The sequence below is a fragment of the Pelophylax lessonae genome (assembly GCF_965119305.1).
Source record: "Pelophylax lessonae genome assembly, chromosome: 4".
Lineage (NCBI taxonomy): Eukaryota > Metazoa > Chordata > Amphibia > Anura > Ranidae > Pelophylax > Pelophylax lessonae.
The window spans coordinates 8,801,445-8,817,932 of record NC_138771.1 but is presented as its reverse complement, the minus strand read 5'-3'; the positions used below and the strand labels follow the sequence as shown (position 1 = coordinate 8,817,932).

The following is a 16,488-nucleotide window of genomic DNA, read 5'->3' as shown; positions in this document are numbered from 1 at the left end:
TGGCCTGGTCATTAAGGGGGGGAAATTTTCTGGAAAACAAGAGAAGGGCGCACCGACATAGTGCAGTACCATTAAAACATTTATTGAAGGGTAAAAAAAAGTTCCATACATTATACTCACTAACACAGGTTGCAAATAGGCATACACATCCCAATATAATCAGGTGACCTCTAGGACATGGATTCATCCAGTGCTGCAGAGGGGTATGGATGGCATCTGTACTGGTAGTGTTGACGCATTTCGAGAGAGAACCCTCTTCATCAGAGCCCTCTAGGTCAGTTCGTCCTTCTCTTGCTTTCGTTGTTTTCTCGTATGTATGGACACCCATGGTCTTGAGAGGGCAGCAAGAACCTAGACGCAAGAACATAGTCTTTTCCTTTAACCACTTAAAGGCCGCCCGCCGCAGATTTACTGCAGCAGGCTGGCCCTCCTGCGCGAAGCGACGTAGCTCTATGTCGGTCGCGCGCCTGCAGCTAAGGGGCAAGTGACGTAGCTCTATATTGGTCGCGCGCCTTCAGCTAGGGGGCGCCGACGGAGCACTCCCGGCCCCACTTGGCAGTGGGGACTCCGATGCACGGGGCAGGTGGCTCCAATTGCCACCTAACACCCGCGATCGCTCCCCGCTGAGAGAGAAGAATGGTCAGCTGTTGTAAACACATCTCACCGTTCTTCTCCCTGGAATGATCACAGAGTGCCTGTGATCCTTCTATATAGGATCACAGGTCTCTATGGTCATTTCACAAGCCCCGCCCCCATACAGTTAGAATCACTCCCCTAGGCTTACATTTAACCCCTTGATCCCCCCCCCCCCCCCCTGGTGTTAACCCCTTCCCTGCCAGTGTCATTATTACAGTAACAGTGCATATTTTTAGCACTGATTACTGTAGTAATGTCACTGGTCCCCCCAAAAGTGTCAAAAATGTCAGTTAGGTGTCCGATCTGTCCGCCGCAAAGTTCGCAGCCCCACTAAAAATTGCAGATCGCCACCATTACTAGTAAAAAAAAAAGAAAACAATAAAAAATAAAAATTACATAAATCTTTCCCATAGTTTGTAGAAGCGATAACTTTTGCGCAAACCAATCAAAATACCATAATTGCGATTTTGTTACCAAAAATATGTAGCAGAAAACAAATTGGCCTAATATGTTAAAACATTTTGATTTTTAAATGTTTTTTTTTTTTTTTTTTTTGGGAATGTTATATAGCAGAATGTGAAAAATATTGTTTTTTTTTTTTTTTTTTTTTTAGTGCAAAAAATAAAAATCGCACAGATGATCAAATACCACCAAAAAGAAATCTCTATTTGTGGGGGAAAAAAAGGACATCAATTTTACTTAGGTACAGCGTCGCACGACCGCGCAATTGTCCGTTAGAGTAATGCAGTGCAGAATCGCAAGAAATGGCCTGGGTCATTAACCACTTTAAACCCCACCCACTGTCCATACACTGCGGCACTCAGCCACTGCTGGGCAAAGCGAAGTAGCCCTGGGGAGCCAGCGCGTGTGACCGGTGGCTCCGATGGTCACCGGCCTCTCGCGATCTCCCGCAGCAGAGGGAGAAAGACAGACGGCTGATGTAAACACAACCATCTGTCATTCTCCCTGAAGTGGTCACAGAGGCTATGTGATCCTGCTATATAGGATTGTATATCTCTGTGATTACTTCACTAGCCACGCCCCATGACAGTTAGAATCACGCCCCTAGGGACACTCTTAACCCCTTGATCACCAGTAAAGTTAACCCCTTCCCAGCCAGTGTCATTTTTACAGTAACAGTGCATATTTATAATGTCCGATCTGTCCGCCGCAATGTCGCAATGTTGCAGTCCCGCAAAAAAAAAAAAAATAAAAAAATCGCAGATCGCCGCCATTACTAGTAAAAAAAAAACAATAAAAAAATTACATAAATCTTTCCTGTAGTTAGTAAACGCAATAACTTTTGAGAAAACCAATCAAAATACGCTTATTGCGATTTTTTTTTTTTTTTACCAAAGATATGTAGCAGAAAACAAATTGGCCTAAACTGTTAAAAAATTTAGATTTTTACATTTTTTTTTTTTTGGAGAATTTCATATAAAAAAAAATGTGAAAAATATTGTTATTTTTTCAAAATTGTCGCTCTTTTTTTTTTATTTATAGCGCAAAAAATAAAAATCGCACAGGTGATCAAATACCACCAAAAGAAAGCTCTGTTTGTGGGGGGGAAAAAAATAACGTCAATTTAGTTTGGGTACAGCGTCGCACGACCGCTTAATTGTCCGTTAACCACTTAAGCTCTGTCAACTGAAATTTAATGTGGATAAGTGCAAGATAATGCACCTGGGGCGTAAAAACCCAAGGGCAGAATATAGAATATTTGACACAGTCCTGACCTCAGTATCTGAGGAAAGGGATTTAGGAGTAATTATTTCAGAAGACTTAAAGGTGGGAAGACAATGTAATAGAGCAGCACGAAATGCCAGCAGAAGGCTTGGATGTATAGGGAGAGGTATAAGCAGTAGAAAGAGAGAAGTGCTTATGCCGCTGTACAGAACACTGGTGAGACCTCACTTGGAGTATTGTGCGCAGTACTGGAGGCCATATCTCCAGAAGGATATAGATACTCTAGAGAGAGTTCAGAGAAGAGCTACTAAACTAGTACATGGATTGCAGGAAAAAACTTACCAGGAAAGGATAAAGGACCTTAACATGTATAGCTTGGAAGAAAGAAGAGACAGAGGGGATATGATAGAAACTTTTAAATACATAAAGGGAATCAACTCGGTAAAGGAGGAGAGCATATTTAAAAGAAGAAAAACTACCACAAGAGGACACAGTTTTAAATTAGAGGGGCAAAGGTTTAAAAGTAATATGAGGAAGTATTACTTTACTGAGAGAGTAGTGGATGCATGGAATAACCTTCCTGCAGAAGTGGTAGCTGCAAATACAGTGAAGGAGTTTAAGCATGCATGGGATAGGCATAAGGCTATCCTTCATATAAGATAGGGCCAGGGACTATTCATAGGATTCAGATATATTGGGCAGACTAGATGGGCCAAATGGTTCTTATCTGCCGACACATTCTATGTTTCTAAGCCCTGGAGGATTTGGCTGCTCAAAGACCAGGGCCTATTTTGCGATTCGGCACTGCGTGAATTTAACGGACAATTGCGTGGTCGTGCGACGCTGTACCCAAATGAAATTGAAGTCATTTTTTCCCCACAAACAGAGCTTTCTTTTGGTGGTATTTGATCACCTGTGCGATTTTTACTTTTTGCGCTATAAACAAAAAAAGAGCGACAATTTTGAAAAAATAACAATATTTTTCACATTTTTTTATATGAAATTCCCCCCCCCCTAAAAAAATGTAAAAATCAAATTTTTTTTAACATTTTAGGCCAATTTGTTTTCTGCTACATATTTTTGGTGAAAAAAAATCACAATAAGCGTATTTTGATTGGTTTGCGCAAAAGTTATTGCGTTTACTAACTACGGGAAAGATTTCTGTCATTTTTATAGTTTTTTTTTTTTAACGAGTAATGGCGGCGATCTGCGATTTTTTGTTTGCAGGACTGCGACATTGCGGCGGACAGATCGGACCCTTGACTGACATTATTGACACTTTTGGGGGTACCAGTGACATTACTACAGTAATCAGTGTGCAACAATTAATCATCTGCAACAGGTATGCAGAAAAACTCCAAAACTGTATTTCCATGTTAGTTACCAATTACTGAGGATGATGATGGCCCCAAATCAATACTTCACATGGTTGCAAACCCCTGCATATCCCCAGTGAAGTGACCGGCCTCAGGTGATACACAGAAATTAAACAAATCCTCCTACATAAGTTGCACCTGTTTATCTGCAGCCATCTCTCCATTACAGCCATTCAAAGTCCAGAATTTTCACAGCATTTCTGAGCTTTTAGAAGGCAGGGGGGCGGGAATCTGATGTCACACACTGCACAGGGTAAGAGCAGGGAGCTGAGTGTAATCTGAGACCTGAGTGGAGGGAATGGACACACACACACACACCCCTCTTCACAGTCACAGGGGGAAGCATGGACAGCTGAGGCTGTCAATCACAGGCTGTGTACTGGAGGCATTAGTAGAAGTTGGCTCAAGGTGACTCATGCAGTTAGCAGAGGAAAGGGAGAGCAGACAGAAATCACACTCAGGCAGGGCCGTTGATGGGGGGGGGGGACCACATCTCCTCCTGTAAGAGGCCCAAGCAGACAGGGGGGGCCCCAACAGCACAGAGTGTTGGTGCGGTCGGGCAAGGGGGCAAGTACAGAAGGAAGCCCTGTGTGGCTCTCTGCAGCAGCTGAAAGCCAGTTTCTCCCCCTTCTGCCAGCTTTCAGCTGCTGCGGGGAGAGACACAGACACAGGACATCATTCATGTAATTGCTTCTCTGACGCAGATCCTCCTCCCTGTTCTGCCTGCTTCTTATCCCCCCCCCCCCCCATGTGCCCCCTTTCACTGTGTTTCAGGCTTCCCTGCCCTGTAAAAAAAATAACAAATTGTAAAAAATAAAATAAATAATAATAATCAAAAATTGTAATAAATAATTTAAAAAAATTGAAAACAAAATAACTGTAAACATTTTCAACATTTAAAAAAAAAAAAAAAAAATATATATATATATATATATATATATATATATATATATTTATTTATTTTTTGTTTTTTTGTTTTTTATGTAAAAAACAATTAAAAAGGGTTAATTGGCTAAGTGACACAGGTTCTGTTTGTGTCTGCTAATAATGATTTTAGTGTATTTTTTGTGAAAATATTGTCTAAAATATTCAGGGGGAGGGGGGGCCCTGCCAGGTAGGCTGTACGGGGGCCCCGTGATTTCTAACAGCAGTGCTGCCATGGGGGACATGTACCAATACGAACATTGTTTTTTTTTTTTTTTTTTTTCATTAGATTATTTTTACAGGAGCAGTGATTTTAATGATGCTTAAAGTGAAATAATAAAAATGAAAAATTCCACTTCTGGACCGGAAGGATTTTCCCCCTTAATGACCAGGCCATTTTTTGCGATTCGGCATTGCGTTACTTTAACGGAAAATTGTATGGTCGTGCGACGCTGTACCCAAATAAAATTGATGTCCTTTCCCCCCCCCCCCCCCCCCCACAAACAGAGCTTTCTGTTGGTGGTATTTGATCACTTGTGCAATTTTTTTTTTTTTTTTTTTTGCTATAAACAAAAAAAAGCAACAATTTTGAAAAAAAAAAACAATATGTTTCATGTTCCCAAAAAAAAACAAAAATCAAACAATTTTCATCATTTTAGGCCAGTTTGTATTCTGCTACATATTTTTGGTAAAAAAAAATCCCAATAAGCGTATTTTGATTGGTTTGCACAAAAGTTATCGCATCTACAAACTAGGGGAAAGATTTCTGTCGTTTTTATTTTTTATTTATTTTTACTAGTAATGGCGGCGATCTGCGATTTCTAGTGGGACTGCGACATTGCGTCGGACAGATCGGACCCCTAACTGCCATTTTTGACATTTTTGGGGGGACCAGTGACATTACTACAGTAATCAGTGCTAAAAATATGCACTGTCACTGTACTAATGACATTGGCAAGGAAGGGGTTAACCTAGTGGGTGATCAAAGGGTTAAATGTGAGCCTAGGGGAGTGTTCACTAACTTTTGGGGGCGTGGCTTGTGAAATGACCATAGAGACCTGTGATCCTATATACAGTAGAAGGATCACAGGAGCTTTCTGATCATTCCAGAGAGAAGAACGGTCAGCTGTGTTTACAACATCCGACCGTCCTTCTCTCTCAGCGGGGAGCGATCGCGGGTGCCCGGCGACAATCGTGGCTGCTGGCCCCATGCATCAGCATCCCGCTGCCTAGTCGGGGTGGGAGCGCACCGCCGGCGGCGCATGCTGCCCTCCAGCACCAAGCGCGACCGACGTAGGGCTACATTGGTTCGTGCAGGAGGGTTAGCCTGCCGCAGTAAATGGAAACTGTTAAATATAGTATCGGGGGGGGTTCCCCTTAGTCTGCCTGTAAAGTGGCACATCTGTACCGTGTGTAGAACCTGCTGCAGCAAAACTGACATTTATAAAGACAAAATTACATTTTAATTGCCGGCAATTCAAAAATATGTAAAAAAACGGCATGGGGTTCCCCTTCCAATCCATAGGCCTGAAGGATATGGATTTTAAGGGGAACCCCACACCAAAGTTAAAAAAAAAAAACACACCAAAGTTAAAAAAAAAACGGGGTAGGGTCCCCCCCAAAATCCATACCAGACCCTTATCCGGGCAGCCCTGCAGGTCAGGAAAGGGTGGGGACAAGCGAGCGAACCCCCCCGGACCATAAAAGGCTACATGTCCTCAACATGTTAGAATGGGAGCTTTGGGTCAGGGGGGCTCTGCCCCTCCACCACAAAGCACCTTTTCCCCATGGGGACAAGGGCCTCTTCCTGACAACCCTGGGCGTTGGTTCTGGGGGTCTGCGGGCAGGGGGCGTATCGGAGTCTGGAAGCCCCCTTTAACAAGAGGGCCCCCAGATCCTGCCCCCCATGTGAATGAGTATGGGGTACATTGTACACCTACCCATTCATCAAAAAAGGTGGCAAAAAATAAATAAGGGCAGGAGGTAGTTTTTGACAATTCCTTTGTTAAAAAAAAATTATAAAAAAAAAATGTCCCCCGATGTAGATCCATCCTCAGTCATTATGGCCGCCGGACCCGAAAAAAAGGAAAAAATATCGATCCGCCCAAAACAAAGCCTAACGGCTGAATGACTGCTCTGCCGCTGTACAGTTTTTAAATCGGTAAGGGGTGGTGCATGCTGGGTCAGTGATGCCACAAGGGGGCAGTGCCACCAGGTGATGTCACCAGGTGGCCCCACCCCTTACTTATTTAAGAACTGTCAAACTGCAGAGCAGGCATTCAGTGGTCAGCCTTCGTCGCAGGTAGAATTTTTTTTTTTGGGGGCCTGGCGGCGGCATTGTGATTGACCATCTACATCGGCGGACATTGTTTTTTAATTTTTTTAATAAAGGAATTGTCAAAAACTGCCTCCTGTCCTTATTCATTTTTGCCATTTTTTTTTTTTGTGAATGGGTAGGGGTACAATGTACCCCATACTCATTCACATCAGAGAACAGGATCTTTGGGCCCCCTTGTTAAAGGGGGCTTCCAGATTCCGATAAGCCCCCCCCCCCCCCCCGCTGACAGACCCCCACAACCACAGCCCAGGTATCATGGACTTGCAATAGTGTTTGGCAGCTTACCTGTTCCTTCATGTCTGCATTAGAGGCCAGACTCCGCTTCTGGCTCCTTTTTATCATCTCTCTTCCCTGTTCGGCCCCACCCCAGGCCATTCCAGGAAGTCTATATTAACCAGTGCACTGCAGGTCTGCTTTGCTGTTCAACAGTGTTTGTTAGTTGTTATCTGTCTGCCGTGTGTTTGATCTACCTTTCTGTGTACCAACTTTGGCTTGTCTCTGACTTCTCCTGTTTGCCTGTGACCCTGACCTTTGGCCTGTTCCTTGGTTACCCTCGTCTGCCTGTTGTCCCGACCTCGGCTTACCCATCACTATCCCTTGTGTCCTGACTGGCTGCTTCCCCTCTCTTCCTACGGAGCGTGACCGGAGTACCCAAGGGCCGTGACCTGGGCCCAGCTGCAGCCAAGTCCATCCTCACCACTAGAGGCTCTGGTGAACACCTGCTGGGTCTGAGACTCCACGCCCCTGGGGAATCTTGGGCTCACGTTCCTGTCCATCCGCAGCAGTCAGCTATTGGGTTCACCACCTTGTGGTGCACCCATGCCTCCAAAAGGGTGCAGTCGTCACCTGGCCACAGGTGACCTGACACCAGGGTTGTCGGGAAGAGGCCAACCCCAACATGAGGACAAGGTGCTTTGGGGTGGGGTAAAGTTCATGGGGGGGATGCATTCGTCCCCCCCCCCCCTTTCCTGTCAGGCTGCATGCTCGGATAAGGGTCTGCTAATGTTTTATTTTTTGGGGGGGGGGGGGCACACCATTTTTTTTGTCAATTTTGGTGTGAAGTAAAATCCATACTAGACACAAAGGGCCTGGTATGGACTGGGGGGGGGGGGGGGGGGCAATGGTTTTTTTTTTTCATTCAGCTGTCACCTGGGAAGCCCCATTGACAGCTGATGACTCATCTTTTTAATTGACAATTTTTATTAATTTTTTCCATTATATAACAGAACAAAGAAAATAAACAATTAGAGATTTATCATAAAAAAATATATCAAACAAGGACAGCTGCTACAGTTTACGGCAAACTGAAGAGCAATAACATCAATAAACTGTGAAAATAGAAAATGTTGCAACTATATGACATTAGAAGTGACAATGGAACAGTTTAAAGTGACTGTAAAGGCAGAAGGTGCATTCTACGCATTAACATAAAAAGTCTTCTGTGTGCAGCAGACCCCCCCTAATACTTACCTGAGCCCCCTTCTCTGTCCAGCGATGTCCACAAGTGTCTCAGCCGTTTGAGATTTTTTGCCTCTTGATTGACTGAGACACAGCAGCGGCGCCATCGGCTCCTGCTGCTGTCAATCAAAGCTGTCAGCTAGCCAATTAGGGAAGAGAGGGGGCAGGACCAGGTCAGATCTCTGTGTCTGAATGGACACAGGGAGCTGTGACTCTCCTCGGGTGCCCCCATAGCAAACTGCTAGTTGTGGGGACAGGAGGGAGGGGCCAGGATCACAGAAGAGGGACCCTAAAAGAGGAGGATCGGGGGCCGCTCTGTGCAAAACCAACTGCACAGAGGAGGGAAGTGTGACATGTTTGTTATTTTAACCACTTGCCGACCGCTCACTGAGCTGGTACTGCAGCAAAGTGGCTCGTTATCGTCCAGCGACGTAGACCTACGTCGCTGGATCCCGCCCCCTCTCGGCGCTCCCGCTGTATTCAGACACAGCGGGAGTCGGGCAAGGGGAGGAGAGGCGGTGATCACCACCGGTTTGTTTTGGTAACTATTTTTTCAATAACCTCTTCGGTCAGAAATAATTGGAGGTATGCCAAGGGGTTGTCATGGTCAACGTCAACTTTCATACCAGGTGCTCCAGTAAATGGGAATCTTGGGGGGCGCTGCCTGATCCGTACCGCAGTCAGTAGAGCACCAAGTCCACACATCGCTGAGCTCGGTCGCTGTCGTCCCTTTTAGTACCTGATGACGAATTTTCCCACGAATCGCTATCGCTCAGTTCTTCAAATATTTACCGTCGCTGTTTTCCATTTCGTCCAAAAGCGCTTTTGAGCTAAAAGAACGCTTTTTGGACGCCACGGACGTTCCAGGCACAAAGAACCGCTAGAAGTACAGGCAGGGCACTGGAAACGCCTCCAGGTGAAATGTCTTGATACAATGTTGTAATCCTAACAGATTACACTGTATCATGTCATTTGTTTTATTATTTTATTTAATCTCCCGCCGGTTCCACCCCCCTACGTCGCAGCGCTCGCAAAGGAAGGGGACCGGAAGAAGATGCCGTTGTTTGCTGAGCACACAGCGGGAGGACAATGGGAGGATGGCTGGAGGACGGCGGGGGATCGCAGGGAAGGTGAGTAACGTTCTGGGGTAATCCCAAGTGTGGCTCGGGGGTTACCACTTTTGGCACTGAATAATAACCCCGAGCGACACTCGGGATTACCGCCAGGGAGGTTAAATGCCAGGGCTCCCAAATTGCATTATGTCTCTCAACTGAGTTAGTGAGTCGGGCTATGAGAGACTCCATCATTTCGACTCATCTGTTGGTAATCCCTTAGCGCCAACAGAACGCAAATATGCAGCCTCAGCCTCAGGGGTTGTACCAGGGTGATGCCGCAGCCAGAGGCGTCACCCCGGTACCGATGTTTAGAGCAGACGATCCACTTTCTTGTAATGACAACCAGGCATGTGCAGAGGGGGGGGGGAGGGTGCTTGAGCACCTGCCCCTTTGCCCCTTGATGCCCAAAGTGCCCTTTTGTCAAGGCAAATTTTCCGCAAAGGCGCCCATAAACAGTATGGCTGCGGGCCGACTGCGCATGCGCCATTCCCGAAGCCTGCCGGGCTCCAGAAAGATTGTACATGCTCGGTAGAGCGGACGCATGTGCAGTGACGTAATGGCGCCACCTGGCGTCATTTTTGAAAGTGAAGCACTCGGTCTCGGCACAGCGACGGCACCTTGTTGGCACATCAGCAGGTAAGACCAGACCCCAGGCCACTCCACAGCCTCTGACTACCCCCTGCACCATGTCCACAGCTTCTGACCATACCACCACCTGCACCATGTCCACAGTCTCTTACCACCCCCTGCACCATGTCCGTAGCCTCTGATCAGACCAACACCTGCACCATGTCCACAACCTCTGACCAGACCACCCCCTGCACCATGTCTGCAGCCTCTGACCACTCCCTGCACCATGTCCACAGCCTCTGACCACCCCCTGCACCATGTCCACAGCCTCTAATCAGACCACCCCCTGCACCATGTCCACAGCCTCTAACCAGACCACCACCTGCACCATGTCCACAGCCTCTGACCACCCCCTGCCCCATGTCCACAGCCTCTGACCACCCCCTGTACCATGTCCACAGCCTCTAACCAGACCACCCCCTGCACCATGTCCACAGCCTCTGACCACCCCCTGCACCATGTCCGCAGCCACTGATCACCCCCTGTACCATGTCCACAGCCTCTAACCAGACCACCCCCTGCACCATGTCCACAGCCTCTAACCAGACCACCCCCTGCACCATGTCTGCAGCCTCTGACCACTCCCTGTACCATGTCTGCAGCCTCTGACCACCCCCTGCACCATGTCCACAGCCTCTGACTACTCCCTGCACCATGTCTGCAGCCTCTGACCACCCCCTGCACCATGTCCACAGCCTCTAACCAGACCACCACCAGCACCATGTTCACAGCCTCTGACCACCCCCTGCACCATGTCCACAGCCTCTGACCAGACCACGCCCTGCACCATGTCCCCAGCCGCTGACCACCACCTGCACCATGTCCACAGGATCTGATCACCCCCCGCACCATGTCTGCAGCCACTGATTACCCCCTGCACCAAGTCCACAGCCACTGACCACCCCCCCCCCCCCCGAACCATGTCCGCAGCCACTGATCCCCCCCCTGAACAATGCCCGCAGCCACTGATCACCCCCCGCACCATGTCCGCAGCCACCACTGATCACCCCCCCGCACCATGCCCACAGCCACTGCTCATCCCCCGCACCATGTCCGCAGCCACTGATCACCCCCCGCACCATGTCCGCAGCCTCTGACCACCACCTGCACCATGTCCACAGCCACTGATCACCCCCCGCACCTGCCCTATTTAAAGTCCTGTTCCATGTGCCCCTTATATACTTTGAGCACCTGCCCCTCCAAAGGTCTCTGCACGGCCCTAATGACAACTGATATTGCTAAGCCTTTCCGCGGCTCACCCGGGTCTCCCGTCCCACTGGGAGACCCGAGTGCCCAGCCGACACATCCATCGGCTGGCCAAAGACCCGAACAAAGCTGGATTCGGCTCTGATCGGGTCTCCGATGTAAAAACCCGGAAGCAATGTCATGACATCACGTCTGAGTACTGGAGCCTTAAAGGCGTCAGATTTATAAAAACATTACATCATTTAAAACAGCCAATCTTGGCATTTTGAATGCTTTTAAGTGCAGAGGAGGGGTTGGGGGTCGTTTAGATCCCTCCATAAAGAGTACCTGTCACAGCCTATTACCTGTCACAAGGGATGTTTAAGTCGCGGGAGACTTGGGATGTCTGAGTATTGCTGCCCATAATAAGGAAAATAATACAGAGCTGGAGGGAAATGTGATTTTTGTTGTTTAAAAAGACTTTTGATTTCTCTGTCTGACCTTGTGAGTCCTCGGACTCCGGACACGAATGAATTATGGAACGGAGAGATGCTACAACCTGGAGAAAACGCATAATTATACAGAATTAGGATACAGCTCAGGGCTGAATAATATCTTCATTTCTGAGCAATTGGAGAGACGGGGAGACAACGCTTTCATGTTATAATGATCAGCATTTAACCACTTAAGGACCGCGCCTATTTCTGACACTTGTTCCTTACAAGTTGAAATCAGTATTTTTTGCTAGAAAATTACTTAGAACCCTCAAACATTACATAATTTTTTTAGCAGAGACGCTAGGGAATAAAATTGAGATCATTGCAATACTTTATGTCACACTCTATTTGTGCAGTGGTCCTACAAACGCGGACAAGTGATCCCGCGAGCAACCTCCCTAAATAAGATAATATATTGCTGCAAGCACCTCACTTCTCATATAAGTGTAAATGGTACATAAATAATTAAATAGTGCTGCGCAATAAATAACTAATTACCAATCAGTGAATCAATATATAGAGATGGCAATAAAAAATGAGTGACAAGTGTAAATAAATCAAATCAATAGCAAAAAATACTGTATATATAGTAGTACAATCATAAAAAAATCAATAAATAAAATGTGTGTATATATATATATATATATATATATGTGCAAAAAATGATAAAACAATAAACACTCGGATAAAATCCAAAATCCGTGCAAAGGAGCAAAATAGTGCAAATTAGAAAGTTCAATATAAGCCTGCATTCACATGTCAGCGTTTGGATCGCGGGCAGAATCGCCACGATTCCGCCCACGATCCGGAGATTATTGCAAATCGCTGGACGCCTGTGCGTTGCCCGTGATTTGCAATAGCCCCCCAAATGCTGAGCGATGTTGCCGCGATTTCCACCTGCCAAATCGCGGTAACATTGCGCAAAAAAATCGCGGGACGCAATACGCTCCAAAGAAGCTCTTGTACTTTTTTGGGCGTAATGCGTCCCGTGATTTTTTTTTGCGCGATGTTCCCGCGATTCGGCAGGCGGAAATCGCGGCAACATCGCTCAGCGTTTGGGGGGCTATTGCAAATCACGAGCAACGCACAGGCGTCTCGCGATTTGCAATAATCTCCGGATCGCGGGCGGAATCGCGCCGCGATCCATACGCTGACATGTGAACGAGGCCTAAGTCCCCGTTCGCACTGAGGCGACCTGTGAGGCGACCTGGTCGCCTCACAGGTCGCCGTAGGTCGCCTTCCATAGGGAAGCTGCGGACCCGTTCTAATAGGAGCGACACAAGTCGCTCCGACTTAGAAAAAGGGTCCGGAGCTTCTTTGGGGTGACCCGGAGGCAACCGCCATAGACTTCAATGTTATGAAGTCCGTGGCGGCCGCTCCGAGGTCGCGGCGCGCTGCTCGCACCGCGACCTCGGAGGTCGCCCCCCGAAGTCGGATCGCCCCAGTGTGAACGGGGCCTTACAGTCCCAGTGATCAAAATAAAATAAAATCAAACAAAAATGAGATATTTATCAATATTTGCCAAAGTGCAAAGTGCTGGAAAGGTAGACAAATAAATGAATCCAATATGATAGTCTTAGTGATAATAAGCGATGAAGCAGATATCTTCTATAAGTGCTCAAGCCATCTGGATGTAGCTGGTGCTTCTCAAAAAGAGTGAGTGACCAGAGTGTCACAGATCAGCAACAACTGTGCACCCCCTTGTGAATGGGTGCTCACCTCAATGCAGACTCAATAAAGCATAAACGCAGGGGGTCTCAGAAACAGCCGTCTGGATGGTTCCACCCCAATTACTCTTATCAGGTCAGTACGTCTTAACTCGTCACCCAGAGTGATATGCAGATATAAAAAAAACTTGCAATAGTGCTTATATCCTTCTAAACTTTTATTCAAATAAAATCAAGATGTCGCACTCACATGTATCGGTGTATCTATGCACCCTTAAATAGCCATGAAGTACAGTTAGCCAATCGAGGAAATACTGTGGTGGTGTAGTGGGAGACGCCGCAGCCGTATGCTTCCTCCTGCATTCAACAGCCCGACAGTCTCGCTAGCAGAATAGCGAAGCCCTCCGTCCGTCCTTGCCCCTTCCCTACGCGTGACGTCACAATGGACCACATGTCTTCATCAGGGGGATATATTTTCTATCTGCATATCACGCTGGATGACGAGTTAAGACGTACTACTGACCTGATAAGAGTAATTGGGGTGCAACCATCCAGACGGCTGTCTCTGAGACCCCCTTTGCACGGATTTTGGATTTTATCCGAGTGTTTATTGTTTCATCATTTTTTGCACATATATACTGTATTTTCTGGCGTATAAGACTACTTTTGAACCTCAAAAAAATCCCCCAAAAATGGGGGGTCGTCTTATACTCCGAGTAAAATATCTCCAAGGTAACCTAAGTATAAGTATTACCGGTAGATGTAATCTCTCAAGACGCTGGCTGTGTGGGAATCCTGTACCGGTATACCGTATGTACCGTAGCTTCGGCTGCATACAGAGTACCGCTCTGAGCCAATCACAGTGAGCGATGTATTCTATTATTGAATGCAAAGCCTGCTCGGATTGGCGGAGTAACTGCCAAGACTCTGCCAATCCGAGCAGGCTTTGCATTAAATAATAGAATACATCGCTCACTGTGATTGGCTCAGTGCGGTATACTGTATGTAGCCGAAGCTACGGTACATACGGTATACCGGTACAGGATTCCCGCACAGCCAGCGTCTTGAGATTACATCTACTGGTAATACTTAGGGTACCTTGGAGATATTATGAAAAACCTGATGTTTTTCAATGGTGTTGCCTTGCTTCGGAAGGGGGGTAGTCTTATACGGCGAGTATAGCCCAAAACCTACGTTTTAACTTAAAAATTATGGGGGTCGTCTTATACGCACAGTCGTCTTATACGCCGGAAAATACGGTATATACATTTTATTTATTGATTTTTTATGATTGTACTACTATATATATATATATATACAGTATTTTTTGCTATTTATTTAAATTTATTTACACTTGTCACTAATTTTTTATTGCCATCTCTATATATTGATTCACTGATTGGTAATAAGTTATTTATTGCGCAGCACTATTTAATTATTTATGTCCTACAAATGCAATTTTTTGGAAAAAATACACTTTTTTTAATTAAAAAAATAAGAAAACAGTAAAGTTAGCCTAATTTTTTTTCTATAATGTGAAAGATATTGTTACGTCGAGTAAATTGATACCCAACATGTCATGCTTAAAATTTGCGCTCGTGGAATGTCGACAAACTTTGGTACTTAAAAATCTCTCTAGGCAACGTTTAAAAATTTCTACAGGTTACCAGTTTAGAGTTACAGAGGAGGTCTGGGGTTCAAATGATTGCTCTCGCTCTAAGAGAACACTGTTTACATATGTGGGCGTGACTTGCTTCTGCACACGAGCGTGGAGGGACGGGCACTTTACTTTTTTTTTTCTTATTTATTTTACTTTTTGCTTTTTATTTTTATACTGTCCCTTTAAACATTTTTTTATTACTTTTATTCCTATTACAAATAATGAATGAATGTAAACATCCCTTGTAATAGTAATAAGCAGGACAGGTCCTCTTTAATGTGAGATCTGGGGTCAAAAAGACCTCACATTTCACATCTACACTAAAAAGCAATAAAAAAATAAAAAAAAAAGTAATTTTTTCTAATAAAAAAAAAATGTGACCCTTTAACCACTTTAAGACCGGAAATAATTTGCCCGCTTCCTGACCAGGCCCTATTTTGCGATTCGGCACTGCGTTACTTTAACAGGCAAATGCGCGATCGTGCGACTCTGTACCCAAATAAAATAGATGTCCTTTTTTTCCCACAAACAGAGCTTTCTTTTGGTGGTATTTGATCACCTGTGCGATTTTTATTTTTTGCGCTATAAACAAAAAAAGAGCAACAATTTTGTAAAAAAAAAAAAAATATTTTTCACATTCTGCTATATAACATTCTCAAAAAAAAAATGTAAAAATCAAAATTTTTTAACATTTTAGGCCAATTTGTTTTCTGCTACATATTTTTGTTAAAAAAATCGCAATAAGCGTATTTTGATTGGTTTGCGCAAAAGTTATCGCGTCTACTAACTACGGGAAAGATTTATGTCATTTTTATTGATTTTTTTTTAGTAATGGCGGTGATCTGCGATTTTTAGCGGGACTGTGACATTGCGGCGGACAGATCGGACCCCTAACTGACATTTTTTACACTTTTGGGGGGGACCAGTGACATTACTACAGTAATCAGTGCTAAAAATATGCACTGTACTGATGACACTGGCAGGGAAGGGGTTAACACTGTGGGTGTTCTAACTGTATGGGGGTGTGGCTTGTGAAATGACCATAGAGACCTGTGTTCCTATATAGAAGGATCACAGGCGCTCTGTGATCATTCCAGGGAGAAGAAAGGTCAGATGTGTTTACAACATCCGACCTTCCTTCTCTCTCAGCGGGGAGCGATCACGGGTGTCAGGCGCCAATCAGAGCCACCAGCCCCGTGCATCGGCTTCCCCGCTGATGAGCGGGGGCGGGAGCGCGCCGGCGGCAGTGCGCCCTCGCCCCCTAGACTCCCAAGAGTGAGCGACGTACAGCTACGCCGACTCACCTTGGAGCGGCT

General features: G+C 45.8%; 1 protein-coding gene across 1 annotated transcript in view; it reads left to right on the top strand.

Moving 5' to 3' along the window:
* LOC309554377 (prolactin-releasing peptide receptor-like) overlaps positions 1–16,488 on the top strand; it is a 74,990-nt gene that overhangs the window by 24,859 nt on the left and 33,643 nt on the right. The gene's annotated exons all lie outside the window — the stretch shown is intronic.